The sequence below is a fragment of the Zootoca vivipara genome, chromosome 7 (assembly GCF_963506605.1).
Source record: "Zootoca vivipara chromosome 7, rZooViv1.1, whole genome shotgun sequence".
NCBI classification, from domain to species: domain Eukaryota; kingdom Metazoa; phylum Chordata; class Lepidosauria; order Squamata; family Lacertidae; genus Zootoca; species Zootoca vivipara.
Genome location: NC_083282.1, coordinates 87,251,483 through 87,267,824, shown reverse-complemented (window position 1 = coordinate 87,267,824; position 16,342 = coordinate 87,251,483). Strand labels below are relative to the sequence as shown.

General features: G+C 45.2%; 1 long non-coding RNA gene across 1 annotated transcript in view; it reads right to left on the bottom strand.

Annotated features, from left to right (window-relative positions):
• Positions 1–7,586, bottom strand: part of LOC118088186 (uncharacterized) — an 88,569-nt gene extending 80,983 nt beyond the window's left edge. The window contains exon 1 of the long non-coding RNA XR_004692953.2: positions 7,229–7,586. This is a non-coding gene — a long non-coding RNA (uncharacterized LOC118088186). The remainder of the gene's footprint in view (positions 1–7,228) is intronic.
• Positions 7,587–16,342: the final 8,756 nt, after the last annotated feature.

Genomic DNA, 16,342 nt, shown 5'->3' with positions numbered 1-16,342 from the left:
CCTGAGTCAGCACAATTCTCCCCCCCCCCTCCTTTTCGATTGGTTGGTCTGAGTCCCATATTTTCCATTTGTGCTAAAGTGGCAGCAATTAATACATCCCTACAACCCCCCCCCCCAAAAAAAACCCGGACAACTCATTTCCAAAGAAAACAACACTATCCTTCCCCCCTTCGAAGAAAGACACAGATCCCCCAGTCCTCAAAGACCTAAACATTCCAAGCTCCTTTCATTATAAAATTAATTTATTGTGTGTCTGTGTACGGGCACATGCAATCCAAGCGATGCTCACTATGATCGACTTATGCTGCAGCAGCTAAAATATCTGTCCTGCAGGTCAATCTAATCATGCTTAATAGCAGTTTAGTCCTCAATGCAACATTTTTCACATTGGGTCGACAGTTTTAAGTAAGACTGCTGATGCACTCCTTTCTTAGGCTTGGTTTTTTTATTATTAAAAAAACCCAAAAAACGGGCCAGCGCATGCAGAGATACTTGTGCAATAAAATGCTTTATTGCTCTTGATGAACGCACTATTAAACTTCAATTGCAAGCTGCCATCTTCTTTATTATTATTATTTATTTAGAAACAGGGTGTGGAAGTGTATTTATCTGGTCACCTGATTCCCAAGGGCTAAGAAGAAATAAAAACGTCTGCACACATATTGTGTCAGCTTAAGCAAACAAAACCATTCAAAAAGTTGCACCGAAAAGCCAGCCTTTTCTATTCTTTTCTTTTCCTCTCCAGTTTGTGTTGGCAAAATAGCCACTCTATATTCAAGGACTTCTCCTGCTCTCCACCCACCCAACCCCCCACCCAAAACCCTTACATGTAAAATGTTCATTTATGGATTTTATTTTTTATTATAAAGTCTGGATTTTGTGGGGCATAGAGTAAGAAAATGTAACTAATTTGGTTCACTGGATTTACGGCTTTTTACAATCCTCAGAGCTACTGTTTCCCACAACTGCCTCTTAAAACAAAATCCTCGCTTAGCTGTTTGGATGACAGCTCTCGGATTTCTCAACTTGTCCTGATGGAATGACTTGCCTCGCGCGGGTGAGCTGCGCCAAAGATCTTCAGGAATGGTGCTCATGATAAAGTGAGCAGGACTAGGTGCCTGTCTTTTGCCTGTTTGTTTTATTCCGTTATTTTTTTCCTGAGTGGCTCCTCTCATAATTATTTCACAGGGGAAGGAGTTTGGGAATCAGCTGCATTTTGAACAGCAAAAGGGGGGAGGGAATCCAGTGAGGTTAAATCAGCAGAGCTACAACGGAAGTCATAAAAAGAAATGTGAATCCCCCAAATGGACCATTAAAGACAATGATAAAACTTCACTTCGGTTCAATCCATTCTGAACATTTGTTTTAAAATTACCCTGTATTTCTTTTTTCAATTTCATCCTAATGCATCCCTTAAAAACAAAAAAAGCTCATAATTAGAGGGCCAGAAAACTAAATTAAAACCCCCCACTACGCGCAGGCTTCTGTTAAAAATGTTTTCTATCTAATTACACCTTTCAGGCTTCCTTCCTCCATCCTCTTTAACCCAGTTGCACCAGAGTTGTTAAAACACCTAAACAAGGCAAGCCCCCCAAATTTGCAGCTGCCAACATATTTACATACACATTTAAATCTGCATGGTTTAGTTACTCGCTTCCTAATGTGATTCCCTTTGATTAACAAGCATATTAATTCAGAGGGGAGAGAATTAAAAGTAAATCAAAATGGCATTGAAGATGCATTTCGCTCAAGTAAATCAGCCCTGGAAATCGAGCCATCCTATTTTTTTAAAAAAGTGAAATGAAAATGTCAGTGAAACCCACGTTAAAAGGAAAACGTGACCATCAGCTAGGGTACATAGAGAGGTCCCTCTGAAAGGATTGTCCCTTATTCCAGAATGATTGCAGTTCATGAAGAACATAATGGACATCTTTCAGCACTCTACACAACAGAAGTCCAGAGCTCTGCAGTTTTCCTCCTTTTCAAACATTTTGCACCTATATCTTTTGGAACAACAGGCAGACCACACACACACACACCCAAAAGCAAGGTGTGGCCCAGAGGGATGAATCTCGTTTTATATTTGAGACAGTGACAGTGTTTGTCCCTCTTTTAAATTTAGTGTGCCCAGACAAATGTCGGTGATTTATAGCCTAGGGAAAGCTGCAAACTTAAGCCTAGGAAATATCATTTTACTGCTCTGCCAAGGCTAATTCCAAAACACTAATGCTTTAATTTTAAACACCACATCATCCCATAAAATGTTAATGCTAAGCAGGGACTAGGGGTCTTTTATCGCCCTGAAATGTGAGAAAACTCACTGAAATTATTGGACCTTACTTCCACATTATAGGCGCAATTCGGATAAAGTTGAGGACTTTCGGGGGGGGGGTCTTAAGAGCAGTTAAATTATTTGGATCTGTGCTTTCTTTTATTTGAAGTAAGTCTTCTTCAAAATTAAGGCCTGTGCTGATCTACATGCATTTGTGTGTGTGTATGAGAGAGAGAGAGAAAGACAGAGAAAAAGGGTGACTATCCCATCAGTCCAATGATTTCTGTTCTGTGAAACTTCCTCCATCTCCTTTCCTCATGCATGTTCTAGCCCATCCCAAATCTGTTCCAGACGGTTGGAGGAAAACCGAGGGCAGGCATAGGCAAACTCAGCCCTCCAGATGTTTTGGGACTACAATTCCCATCATCCCTGACCACTGGTCCAGTTAGCTAGGGATCATGGAAATTGTAGTCCCAAAACCTCTGGAGGGCCAAGTTTGCCTATGCCTGATTCAAGGGGCAAGTGGGGAGAGGATGGTTGGGGAAAGAAGGTGGGGAAAGTTCCAGAAATATTTCCACTGACTGAACACAATACTTAACGCTAAAATAGGTACAACCCAAAGTTCAGGGGGGGGGCACTGTGCCAGGCTGGTGTTTTGCATCCACCATAAAGGTAAAGGTAAAGGGACCCCTGACCATTAGGTCCAGTCGTGACCGACTCTGGGGTTGAGGCACTCATCTCACGTTATTGGCTGAGGGAGCTGGCATACAGCTTCCAGGTCATGTGGCCAGCATGACAAAGCCGCTTCTGGCGAACCAGAGCAGCACACGGAAATGCCGTTTACCATCCCGCTGGAGCGGTACCTATTTATCTACTTGCACTTTGACGTGCTTTTGAACTGCTAGGTTGGCAGGAGCTGGGACCGAGCAACGGGAGCTCACCCCGTCGCGGGGATTCGAACCGCTGGTTGCCCTGTCCTAAAATCAGAAGTTCCTATTTCCATGTCAAGTGTAGCCAGGGCTGCCTCGTCCACAAGGCAGACTGAGGCAGCCACCTCAGGTGGCAGAATCCAAGGGGCTCCCACTGCCGCCACTGGAGAAATGAAGAGAAGAAGCAGCGGTGGCTTCCAGTGATATCTTGCATGAGCCCTGTGTGATCTTGTGGAGGCCTTTGTGCAGTCTCAAGGGGTTCTGCTGTGATCTCCCCTGAACCTGGAAGCTTCAGGCCAGGGCCTCAAGATAGAAGAAGAAGAAGAAGAAGAAGAAGAAGAAGAAGAAGAAGAAGAAGAAGAAGAAGAAGAAGAAGAGGAGGAGGAGGAGGAGTTTGGATTTGATATCCCGCTTTATCACTACCCGAAGGAGTCTCAAAGCGGCTAACATTCTCCTTTCCCTTCCCTTCCACAACAGACACTCTGTGAGGTGAGTGGGGCTGAGAGACTTCAAAGAAGTGTGACTAGCCCAAGGTCACCCAGCAGCTGCATGTGGAGGAGTGGAGACGTGAACCTGGCTCCCCAGATTACAAGTCTACCGCTTTTAACCACTACACCACACTGGCAGGCAGGCGGTGCGCATCATGTACAACAACTTCCTTTTATTGCCTCAGGCGGCAAAACAGGAGTGGCTGCCCCTGAGCATAGCTCAGAGTGTAAGCCCTATTAATAAGGTGCTTAATTTTCTCCAGAGTGGGTCAATGGCAAGGCAGTAATCGGCGTATCTAGTCAAGAGGGCCCAGCTTGCTCAAGAAAGGGGTGGTTTGATTTGTTTAGAAAATGGGGTCATTTTGTGTCTTTTAAAATGAGGCAATCCACTGTGGCCAACCACAGTCCCTAGATTTCAAAAGAGGAGGGCTTATGCCCTCCCACTTTATGATAGATGGCCCACGCCTCTCCAAGAGAGAGAGAGAGAGAGAGAGAGAGAGAGAGAGAGAGAGAGAGAGAGAGAGATGGTGGCTTGGCCACATGCAATTCACCTTAGACCCTCCTGAAGCTGCTAGGAGAGTGAAAGAGAGTGGAAGACTATGAGTCAGCTCTCTCATCTCTGCCCCTCTCCTGCAGCTTCCACAACCTTTTGCCAATTTAGCTCCCTAAACTTAGAGTGAGAACTTGCTATTCAAGCCAAAGGTCACCCCTTTTGGCAGCCTAGCTTTAACCCAGATTACTGCTCCCTCTTCCACCTGTTGTAGGCTCCAGAGAGGCTGGCATGAGTGGAATTCTCCTAAAGAGCAAAGGGCACATGATGCCAGGATCAGCAAGGCCATTTGCCTTTCCTGGTCCACTGCCAGCACATTAAAACTTTTTTTTATCAAAAGAAAAGAAAAGAAAGAAAGAAATGTACTTTCTAGATCTCTGCAGTAGCTCGAGCTTTGGCTCTGGCCCAAATCCATGTTCTCATCCAAATCAGTGCATTAAACAAAATCTGATTGGCAGCCGTTAGAGATACCAGCCTCCCTATTTCTGCAGTCACATTATCGATACAGAATTTGCAAAAGATTGAGAGGGATTTTAGAAAGAAAGAAAGAAGCCTTTTCACAATATTTGTTGAATGAACTACAATATAAAACCCACTCTGGTGTATTTGGGGAAACATTTATCTAAATTTCAGCACCAACAGTCACTTGTCATCGAGCTTCTGCTTGCCACTTAAATCCCCTTCCACATAAGCATGTAACAAGTGACAATGGGACTTCCATTGAGTAGATCTGGGTAAGGATTTGGGGAGCGTGGGGAGAGGAGAGGATGCCCTTCAAAATCCTGCTTTTCTCTTCTAGCAGCACCAAACAACACACAAAGCTAAGGTTTCCAAAGACAGCATCTGTCTGCTGCTTGATCAGCATCTCAGAAATGGGGCGGCCGGCGGGGTGGGTGGGTGGGAGGGAGGAATCAAGACATCAGGACTCTCATAGCTTGTCAGATGGCTGTGTGGCATGCAGCATCTTGGCAAACTAAGAATAACTTGACGTCAGACCTGCAGGCATTCCACTTGAGAACACAGTATGGTGCCACCAGTGAAATAAGTTAAGGAAGACTTAATGTGATTCAATTCACAATTCTTCAATTCTTCGAGGATTTTAGGAATTTTATTGCATATGACAGGGGTCCTTTTTTGGCTGTGGCGGACAATTAAACAGACAAGGGAGTCATAGTATGAAATGCCCAGCAAGAAGCATTCAGCCCTTTTGACACTTTTCCTTTAAAAAAATAAATAAATTGCAAAATGTGTCGTGGCGACAAATAAAGCTTCAAAGCACCGTTGACCCCTGACTGTATCTTTTTTAAATGCCCAACCCCCCCAAAAAAAATACCAATGGAATAGATGGAAAAACCTGCCTGAACCACACGTTTGCCCACACCCTCTTAAAATATGAGGCATGTGTGTAATCATGCACCTACTCAATATCCTACATTCTAAAGCAGAAGAGGTCAGTATGAATCTGCTTTTTACAGGTTGAAACAGAAATAACTTTTAAACCCAGCAAAGGCGGAAGTTTCCGAACTCCGGTTCGCTCAAAAAATGCCATTCGCGTTTCCAAAGCCTTCCCTTTGCTCAATATGCCTCTATCACGCAAGACGCATGCACACATCCGCACAGAAATATATAGATTTGGGGTGTGTTTTCTTCCCTATGGGATTTCGAGGTCCGTCTTCTATGTGGAAAGGGAGCCTTGCAAGCAGGCAAGGAAGGAGGCCCCCTAACCCTGCTTCTTTTTCCTCTTCTTCTTCTTCTTCTTCTTCTTCTTCTTCTTGGAAAAGAGAGCGAGAGCCACAGAAGTGGACAGCGAGCTTTCCTCTGCCGTTGCCTTTCAAAGCCCATACCGCAGTCAGCATATTGAATATTTAATGTCCTCCTGATGAACACTTCCACCTGCTGACACAGGCAAAGTGACAGAACAATACACGCGCTGGAACACGACCATCAATTGACTCCCCAGTCAGTCTGCCATGTCAGGCATTAAATTAAAAAAGAAAGAAAGAAAGAAAGAGAGCAAACCTTTCTCTCTCTTTTAAGATATCCACGCACCCACACACCCACATTAGTGCCATTGCGAAGGTCCGTACCTGAAATACATACTTCTTTACATTCCATAGTTTGCGAGGTTCATATGGGCATATAAAGAAGTATGTCTCTCAAGCAGGTAGTTTTCGGGATGGGCATCTAAGAGGCTCGCCAGGTAGAATCCACAGCGCAAGGAGGTCTGAAAAAGAGCAGGCTTCTCCGCCTTGCCTCGCCTCGCCTTCCCATCCCATCCCACCAGCTGCCAGCTTGCACAAACAGAGACATCCACCTACCTTGCCTCTGACTCATCTCTGACCATCCACAGAGACCTCTGTAGAGGCACCTTCTACCCCACCTCCCCCCACAAGAACAGGACAGGAGAATACGGTGTGCAAAAGGGGGAGGGGTTCAAGCAAATTTCGCAACAATCAAATTCCCCACAGTGGCATAATTTATTTCTTTTTTTAAAAAAAGCAATATGCAATTATAAACAGTTGTTTGTGTTAATCCAAAAGCCAGCACAGATTTGCAAACCCACACCTCAAGAAGGATTTTTTCCTTTTAAAACCATAGTCTAGAAACTTTCAGCTATCATAAATATTCCCAACGCACATTATAAGGGAGTGAAGAAAAGGTTTAATTTCTTTGCACACGCACTCAAGTAAAACATATTTCTTCCTTCCCTGTCAGCATATTATATATAAATACAGTCAGTGCTAACTCCCTCCTCCCCCGCCCCACAACACACTTTTAAACAAAAATGTTCAGCACACCCACAGATAAAAAAACCAAACAGTCCACTTTATATACGTAACAAATCAACACATTCCATACAGCAGGTGTAAGACAGTTCATCAGAAGGAAAGAAGGAAAAAAGCTCACACACTCAAATACAGGATAGATCCCCCCCCCATTTAGCCAACGCAAAAAAAACATAAGAAAAAGGAGGGAGTTTATTTCTTACCTCAGGCGTCCACTGATATAATTTTCCCCCTTTCTGTAGGTCACTGTAAAGGAGTCTCGGCCTGAAGGATAGGAAACCCACAAAAGGAAGGGGGCTTGGGGTCCCCCCCCTCCTTGGAGTTCCCCCCTCTCTATTTTGGTGTGGAGGGGGCAGTGGAGAAGAGTTTTTTCCCCTGTAAAGTATCTTCTGGTTGAACTTTGTGACATTAGAGGATGCCCGAAATAGACCTGAGGACAGGCGAAAATGAGACAGAGAACTGGAGAAGCCCAAGGTGGATGGGTGGACAGAGCTGTTGAGTGTAGGCCAGAATGGAAGTCCGAAGAGCTGTTCCTCGGAGGGTGTGTGTGTGTGTGTGTGTGTGTGTGTGTGTGTGTGTGTGTGTGCATGTGTGTTTCTCCATGTGTGTGAAACCTTGCCTCTCCCTCCTCTTTGCATCAGGCGGTCTTCTCTCTCTCTCTCTCTCTCTCTCTCTCTCTCTCTCTCTCTCTCTCTCTCTCTCTCTTTTTTCTCTCCTCACTGGTTACCTCACAGCCACTCTGAGCTTTAAAGCCCCCTTAACAATGAGGTCCGAGTAGCACCACTGAGAATGACGAGTGCACTGAATAGGAGACTATTATGAGCAGGATTTAGACATCCAGCAAAGCAGGAGGTCACACTGGGTGCATAATGCTCGTTCAGCATTGCTGTAATGGTGTGCTTCGCTTGCCCACTCACCTGCTCCATCTGACGGCTACAACCTCCTCTCTCTCTCTCTCTCTCCCTCCCTCCCTCCCTCCTCCCTCCCTGCCACCAGCCTGAGCCATGCAGATCAATACCAATTTACAGGCAAATGCAGAACGGCTGCCTTAATGTTAATGAATTTTACCATTTCTCACAGTCTTCTAATGAACCCTTTAAAGAGGGTTTAAGTAAACTTAGCAAGTGGCAAACTAAGCACTTTGGAATACTTAATTGTATTGATGGGGCTTTGCAACCCCACCCTCACAACCTCCACGGTTCATTTTTAAAAAAAGCAGCTGAGAAGTAAGCTTCCCTGTTTTCTCCACAATCTCCAAATCAGTGGTATTATTATTATTATTATTATTATTATTATTATTATTATTATTATGCAAAGCAGGCACCCTCATTCCACAAGTCAGCTAAGGCAGGAGATTGGTTTTGTCTTGCTCAGATACATTGCATCATTTCTGTTTAAATATCGTCTACTACTACTCTTTTTTAAAAAGAAAGGAAGGAAGAAAAAAGCAGTAACAATATAGCAATGTGATAATCCCTTCATTTCCCTAGTTTTTCTTCTACACCTTCCCCGCCCCCCACCTGCACCCCAAAAAGTATTCATTTCAACTGCGGCCAATTTCCTACGGTCTGGATTCAACAGAAGGGAACTCCCTCTGGTCTGAATGCACCAAGGCAGTGGAATTAAGTTGACTGAGATGGAGATAGCAAGAACGCGTCCTTTGCTCAGAACCCAGCAGCAACTACCCAGGGGGGAAAAAAAGAACCATTCTTATCCAGAGCCACAGAGGCCTTCATGTGGCTTTCTCCTTCATCCAATAATAAAAAGTGCCCTGTAAAAAATAGCCACAAGTGGATGGCGGCAACCCACTGTGTTTATTCATCTATTTCTTCCCCTCCCTCCCTCTTTAAAATTACTGCAAAGGACACTTGGTTGCCTCCCTGACTCTTTCCTACATGCCTGCACCTCTTTCTCCTCACAAATGGAGCATTTGCTAATTGGCAACTAGGGGAATTCCCTTTGCGAAAGTGCAGAGGGGAAGAGCAGAACCCTGTAGATGCAAAAGGGTTAAGGGGACGGCAGTTCCCCTACATGAAGCAGCACAAAGTCACCTCAAAGTTTTCAAGTCTGGCTTCAATTTAATTCAGTAGCCATTTGCTGCTGTTGCAGAGGTGGGGGGGGGAGAGATGGGCAATTTGTGTTACGTTCACTCTTTGCACAGGGTTTATTATTACCCAAAGGGCTCCTCTCCAGGTCTTTTTTCCCTTTTCTTTTAGCACAGCAGAATTATATAGCTCAGCGGCTGCTTTTACATTTCGTCAGGGTTATTTATCATTTTCACACCCTCAAGGGTAACAGAGGGCAAGTTCCTCACATTCATCTGGAGTGCTCAGTTCATTGATAGTGGGGAAAACCCTGCATAGTAAGAAGGCGAAGGAGTGTGCAGAATATCTGGGGAAGAACGGCACACTTTCTCTCTTTTAAAACAATAATTATAAGAAGGAGGAGGACTGAAGAAGGCACTGAAATCAGGGCGAGAGTTGGCTCCTTGTGGGTGTGGTGGCATAAAGGCAACACACGCCCACCTTTCCATCCAGAGCTTAGCTCCTCAACCCCCAGAGAGCCGGAATGCCAACCTCCAATATTTGCAAAATGGCCATCTGCGTCCAAAGGTGCAACATTCCAGAGAAAGTAACCAGTGGGAAAGTTGCAAGCGAAATGGAAGGTTACTAAACCTGCCCTGAAACTGAGTGCATGTTTCTTATTGGATTGGCTGGGTTTACAATGTTTAACAATTGTATTCTGAGCAAAATGAGAAAAGGGGAAAGAAAGAAGAAGCGTTGGAGAAACAGAGCAATTACAGTGACAGGTTCTCTGACTACGCAATTGCACATTGTTGCTGAGTGTTAGGAATTCATTCTTCCTCTTGCACACATGTACAGCGAGCACACACTACAGAAGAAGAAATGTGGGGTGGGGAGAGGAGGGAGGAAACACCGAGGGAATAGAGGCTGCAATCCCTTCATGCATTAGCTCGGGAGCAGTCCTGCTGGAGTGGATGGGGCTACTCCCCGGTGCGTGATCCAAAGATCACAGCCACAATGCATGGAATAAGTAGTCATTATATAGGCATAGATCTGGAACACATGCATATCGGTGTGCTGAGATAACAGGCACACAACTATGGCGACACAAATACATATGCATAGAAACACTCTCTCTGGGGAGGAAGCGATCCTGCAATCGCCTCCTTTCGCAAAAGTAATCTTAAGTCTGTGGCGCTGAAGCATTAAACACTGCACATGCTTTTAGGCATTTATACAGATGATCACTTACATCCACGACATCAAATCCACAGTGCATTCTTGGTTACTGTATGACTTTAAAAGTCTGCCTGGGGTGCCACCTGACTCCCCATATGAAAGATCATCTTCAAGGCCAAGGAAGAAGAAAGAAGAAGAAGAAGAAGAAGAAGAAGAAGAAGAAGAAGAAGAAGAAGAAGAAGAAGAAGAAGAAGAAGAAGAAGAAGAAGAAGAAGAAGAAGAAGAAGAAGAAGAAGAAGAAGAAGAAGAAGAAGAAACCCGAAACTACCTAGGAGGTGCTCTTAAGTGTAACTTGCATTTCAGTATCCTTGCCTCACCAATGTACCTATCCTGGCTACAGGCATTTTCCCCCTCACCCCAGCCTCCCATTTTGATTACCCATAAATCATGCACAGGTAATTAATGATCACAACCTTGGCATTTCAATGGTTAATCACCGCAGCATTAAGATCATGGCAAGTTAGGCTAAGTTTAACCACCTTGAATCCTCTCTCTCTCTCTTTCTCCCTCCCCCAACTTTTCCCCTCCCCTGGCTCAATATCATTACAGCTTACAGCCACTAGCTTTTAATATCAAAAGATTTCTCTTCCTCCCCCCTCCCCCCCCCACCCGCACCACGACTTTCCCCAGCTGTCATTAGCCAGCTCATATCTGAATGAGGCATTTAAAAGGTTGGTTTAACCTTGCAAAATGACTGCATGTCAAAGTTCTAGCATTTCAGTTCCAATTATTCTAGTCCACTGCTTGCTCTGCAGTTCCCCCCCCCATGCTTTTTTTTTAAAAAAAAATGCGGAGTGTGTGCTACAGCAATAGAATAACAACAACAAGAGGAAAGAAGGGAAGGGACAGAAGAGAGAGAGAGAAGAAGGAATCTGAAAAATGCCCTAACGCTAACCCACCCCCTGTCTGAAAGCATGCACAGATTATACCCCTTCTGCCAGATCTAGAAAGCATGCATTTTAAGTGCACACACAGAGAGACAAGTTGCTTGCATGCACAAGGAGAGTCCTGCAGCAGGTCTCTTTAAAACAAAGCTAAGCTTGGTGCAGTTGGAAGGTGGGGGGGGGAGAAAGAAATAGGGGGGGGAGAAAAGAGGGGGAGGCAGGTAGCAAAAAGGGGAGGTGGAGGTGGAATTTTTTTTAAAAAAAGACATACCAGTTAGAAGATTTTCTGTTGCAGCAGTGGAAGTCACCAGAGCACTAGCTGAAAGCTGAATCAGCTTTTGAGAGTTAGGGATGCATAGAGGAGGGTCATGGAATCACAAGGTAATAATGCGTTGCATGCAGCAGCCGTCAGCCTTTTCCTTAAAGCTAATCTCTAATGCAGGAGGGGAAAAGGGAGAAAGTGCGGCCCTGTAATGGTATTAGACCTCACTAGGGGAGAGAGAGAGAGAGAGAGAGAGAGAGAGAGAGAGAGAGAGAGAGAGAGAGAGAGAGAGAGAGAGAATATTGAGGCAACCCCACCCCACCCCCAGCCATCTTCCACCCTCTCTCCTCTCGCACACAGAAACACCCACACCCCACCTCACCCCACAACAGGCACAACTACTACATCACTGTTCCTCCTGCAGCATCTCCAGCTAAAGGTAGAGAGGGAGGAGGGGAAGGCTTGCACGCTTACAGCTGAGGCGAGAGAGAGAGAGAGAGAGAGAGAGAGAGAGAGAGAGAGAGAGAGAGAGAGAGAGAGAGCAGGAAGAGCAGCAGGAGTTCAGAAGAAGAAGAAACCTCCCATGTGCAGGAAGTCGGACACCTCCAAGTTGGGGGGGGGGAGAGGCTGTCTTATTTCCAGAAGTCTTTCCTGCCCTCTGTTTCTCTCTCTTCTCCCCCCGCTCAACACACCCTCTCGCTTTGCCCACCCACCCCAATTGCCCTTCCCCAAAAGGTCAGCCTGAAGTAGAGGTCAGGATGGAACAAAAGAAAGGAAAGAGGATTTGGGGTGGGGGGGTGGGGAGAGAGAGAGAGATTTGAGGGTGGGGTGGGGGAATCTGCACACACTCGAGAGGTGCAGGGGCAAAGCAAGCTGATCAGGAAACGAATCCACCTTTCTAGTGCTTATATACCCAGCGAAGCATCTGAAACACGCACTCAAGGCAAGTGGCCCCCTTCCCCTGCCATTCCCTCCCTGACCATATTTAGTCAACCATGGCAAAAAATAGCCTGCCAGCTGGAGATGGCCGAGCAGGGAGTATTTGGAGTTCAATCCCTTCTCTCAGCCCATTGACTACTAGCCCTGCAGGGTCCTGACTCTGCCTCTTTTTTTATACCCCCCCCCTTACCTTCTCTATCTCTTATTCTCCTCCCCCCACCCCCACCCTCTGCCGGCCCGACATGCCTATTTTTAGCTAGGCCAAATAAAGAGTCTGCTCGGCTTACCACTCACGGGCCATCCCATGGCATCACTAGGCCCCGGCTATGTATGGTCAGCTCTGTTGCTCAAAGGCTAATATGAACAAGCGACAGGCCAATGCTTGGCGGGGGGGGGGGACTTTGTGGTGACCACCTGGGGCTCCACCTCTTCCTCAGGTGGCCCCACGTGGTGGAAGGCCGGACGCTTTTGGGGTTGCTTGCTTTCTGTGGGAGGGAGGATTTGGGCGGCTTCTCTACATTGCTGTTGCATGTCTAAATGAATATTCCAAATGATAACTTGGTTATTTGCTGTTGTTTAGTCGTGTCTGACTCTTCGTGACCCATGGACAATAGCACGCCAGGCACTCCTGTCTTCCACTGCCTCCCACAGTTTGGTCAAACTCATGTTCGTAGCATCGAGAACACTGTCCAACCATCTCATCCTCTGTCGTCCACTTCTCCTTGTGCCCTCAATCTTTCCCAACATCAGGGTCTTTTCCAGGGAGTCTTCTCTTCTCATGAGGTGGCCAAAGTATTGGAGCCTCAGCTTCAGGATCTGTCCTTCCAGTGAGCACTCAGGGCTGATTTCCTTCAGAATGGATAGGATCTTCTTGCAGTCCATGGGACTCTCAAGAGTCTCCTCCAGAACCATAATTCATGATTCATAATTGTTATTTGCTACCATGCAGCAATTAAAGATGCAAGGCTCTACCCCTCCTCTGTGGCGTCTACACCCCTTATCCTGTCTCGGCTTTCTTTCTTTCTTTCTTTCTTTCTTTCTTTCTTTCTTTCTTTCTTTCTTTCTTTCTTTCTCTCTTTCTTTCTCTCTCTCTCTCTCTCTTTCTCTCTTTCTTTCCTTTCTTTCCTTTCTCTCTTGCCTCCTCCCTGGATGAAAACATCTCCAGAAGATGTGGCCAAGGAGTGAAGTTGGGAACGGGACAGGAAGGCCATTGCATTTTATTTTATTTTTTGAAAATTACGTGTGTTTTCTGTTTGATGTTAAGGACCCTTGAGTCAAATGTTATCACATGAAGGTAGCCTACTTAGGAATGAACAAAAACATACTTGTGTATACAAAGGCACACACAAACACAAAGCGTTTTCAAAAGTAACATTCTGTTTCTACTCGCAACCGGGAATAGGGAATGGATGGAGGAAGAACTGTGAGGGGAGAGACTCCATCAGGCAAGGCCTCTTTCCACCTGCCTTGCCTCGCCCCCTCCGGCCCTGGGACTCCTCATAAGGAAGCTGTGCCTGGAGGAAGAACTGTGAGGGGAGAGACTCCATCAGGCAAGGCCTCCTTCCACCTGCCTTGTCTCACTCTCCAGCCTCTGTTTTTCAAATTGTATTGTATTGTTTTATGCACTGTGGCTTGCTGTTGTTTTATTGATTGTTGTTTTGAAATTATTTATTATAAATGTTAAGAGTGGGTTTCTGTTTAATTTTCATATGCTGATATTATTCTATACTATTCTAATGATTGTTGAACATTACATTATTTGATTGCTGATTTTAAAGCTATGTTTTATTATCACATTTTTGTATTGCATTAGATTGTTATAAGGTGGTTTTGTATTTCATTAGATTCTGTTTCTTCAGCTTGTAAACCGCCTTGAGTATTGTATGATAGAAAGGCGGTATACAAATTAAAAGTGATGATGATGATGATGATCTCACAAATTTGCCTTCTCTTCATTTCTCTTTTTCGTTTTCAATCTAAAGTTCAGTTCTCCACAATTCCACATCAGTTTGCTATTTCTTTCAAAATAAGTCCTCGTGAAAATTCATCAGCATTTTAGTGTGAAATAATAATAATAATAATAAATTGTGCTATGCCCATCTGACTGGGTTGCCCCAGCCACTCTGGGCAGCTTCCAACAGAATATAAAGAAGACATGATACATCAGGTACATCTGCTTGTATGCATTTTTGCCCAATATACACATTTTTTGCAAATAATAATAATAATAATAATAATTTATTATTTATACCCCGCCCATCTGGCCGGGTTCCCCCAGCCACTCTGGGCGGCTTCCAACAAAACAGAGCGGAGGTCTCTGAAATAATGCACCTCTCTATATTATTTTCACTTAGGTATGAATTTCTGTGCACACCTTACCTAATTATATGCATTTTTGTACGCTTTACTTGGCTGGAGTACTGCTCTGCAAAATTCACCACTAAATTCAGAGAAGCTTGAATTTCAAACATGTGAATTAGGTAGGTTCACCTTTGAATGACTAGGACCTCAGAGAGCCAGGTACAAGTACCTATTTAGCTGAGTTATTTGGGCAATTACTATTCCTCAGCGCAGCCTACCTTGCAGGGTTGCTCTGGGGACAAAACGGGAAGAAAACCATGTGTGTCGTCTCGAGCTCAAAGGAGGAAAGACATGATATAAATGAAAGAAATGAATTTCCTCTTACTCCTGGCAGGTGTACTTACAGTTTAACCTTTTTGTCATATTATGTCCTAAACAAAATGGGAGGACAGAGTAAGTATCAGAACGTTCTCCCTGGTTGTGCTGTGCAAGCTGAGCATCATTTCTGCCTATAGCAGTTATTTCATCCAGGGCCAGCATCAAATGAATGCTTGGGTGGGCATCTACAAAGGGCCCAAACCATACCTTATCAGTGGGTCCTCTGGACCTGCTGCAACAAACCCCAGAAGGTGGGTCATGGAGGGTATATTGCCCAAGAGCCCTCCAAAACCTGGAGATGACTCTGCTCTCATCTAGTCAACAAACCTCATGGTACTGTACGGGGGGTAGAGCAGCAGAGCCAGGTAGGGTCTTCTCATGGGATTAATGACATATTTCCCCAAGATGCTTCTATTGTAATGCATTGATCAGGTGGACTATGGATGTATCACTAGCTAGGGAAGAAGACCACCAAGTCGTCCTGTCTCTCACTGCTGGACAAAGAACTGGAACGATGGCTTTGGTTTCTATACTTTTATCAATATATGCATCCGGGTACTGCCATTATAGTGGGACGCGGGTGGCACTGTGGGTTAAACCACAGAGCCTAGGGCTTGCTGATCAGAAGGTCGGCAGTTTGAATCCCCATGACGGGATGAGATCCCGTTGTTCAGCCCCTGCTCCTGCCAACCTAGCAGTTCGAAAGCATGTCAAAGTGCAAGTAGATAAATAGGTACCACGCCGGCGGGAAGGTAAACGGCGTTTCCGTGCGCTGCTCTGGTTCGCCAGAAGTGGCTTAGTCATGCTGGCCATGTGACCTGGAAGCTCTACGCCGGCTTCCTCGGTCACTAAAGCGAGATGAGCACCGCAACCCCAGAGTTGTCAGCGACTGGACCTAATGGTCAGGGGTCCCTTTACCTTTACTGCCTTTATACATATATATGGGGCAACCGCACTGGAATGCTATGTACAGCTGTGGCTGCATCACTTCAAAATGGTGTTTTAGAGCTGGAAAAGATACAGAAAAGGGCAACCAACATGATCAAACGGAGCAATTCCCATATGAGGAAAGGCTTACAATGTTTGGAGCTTTTTAATTGAGGAAGAAGAATTGATGCTTTTGAATTATGGTGCTGGAGGAGACTCTTGAGAGTCCCATGGACTGCAAGAAGATCAAATCTATCCATTCTTAAGGAAATCAGCCCTGAGTGCTCACTGGAAGGACAGATCGTGAAGCTGAGGCTCCAATACTTTGGCCACCTCATGAGAAGAGAAGAATCCTTGGGAAAG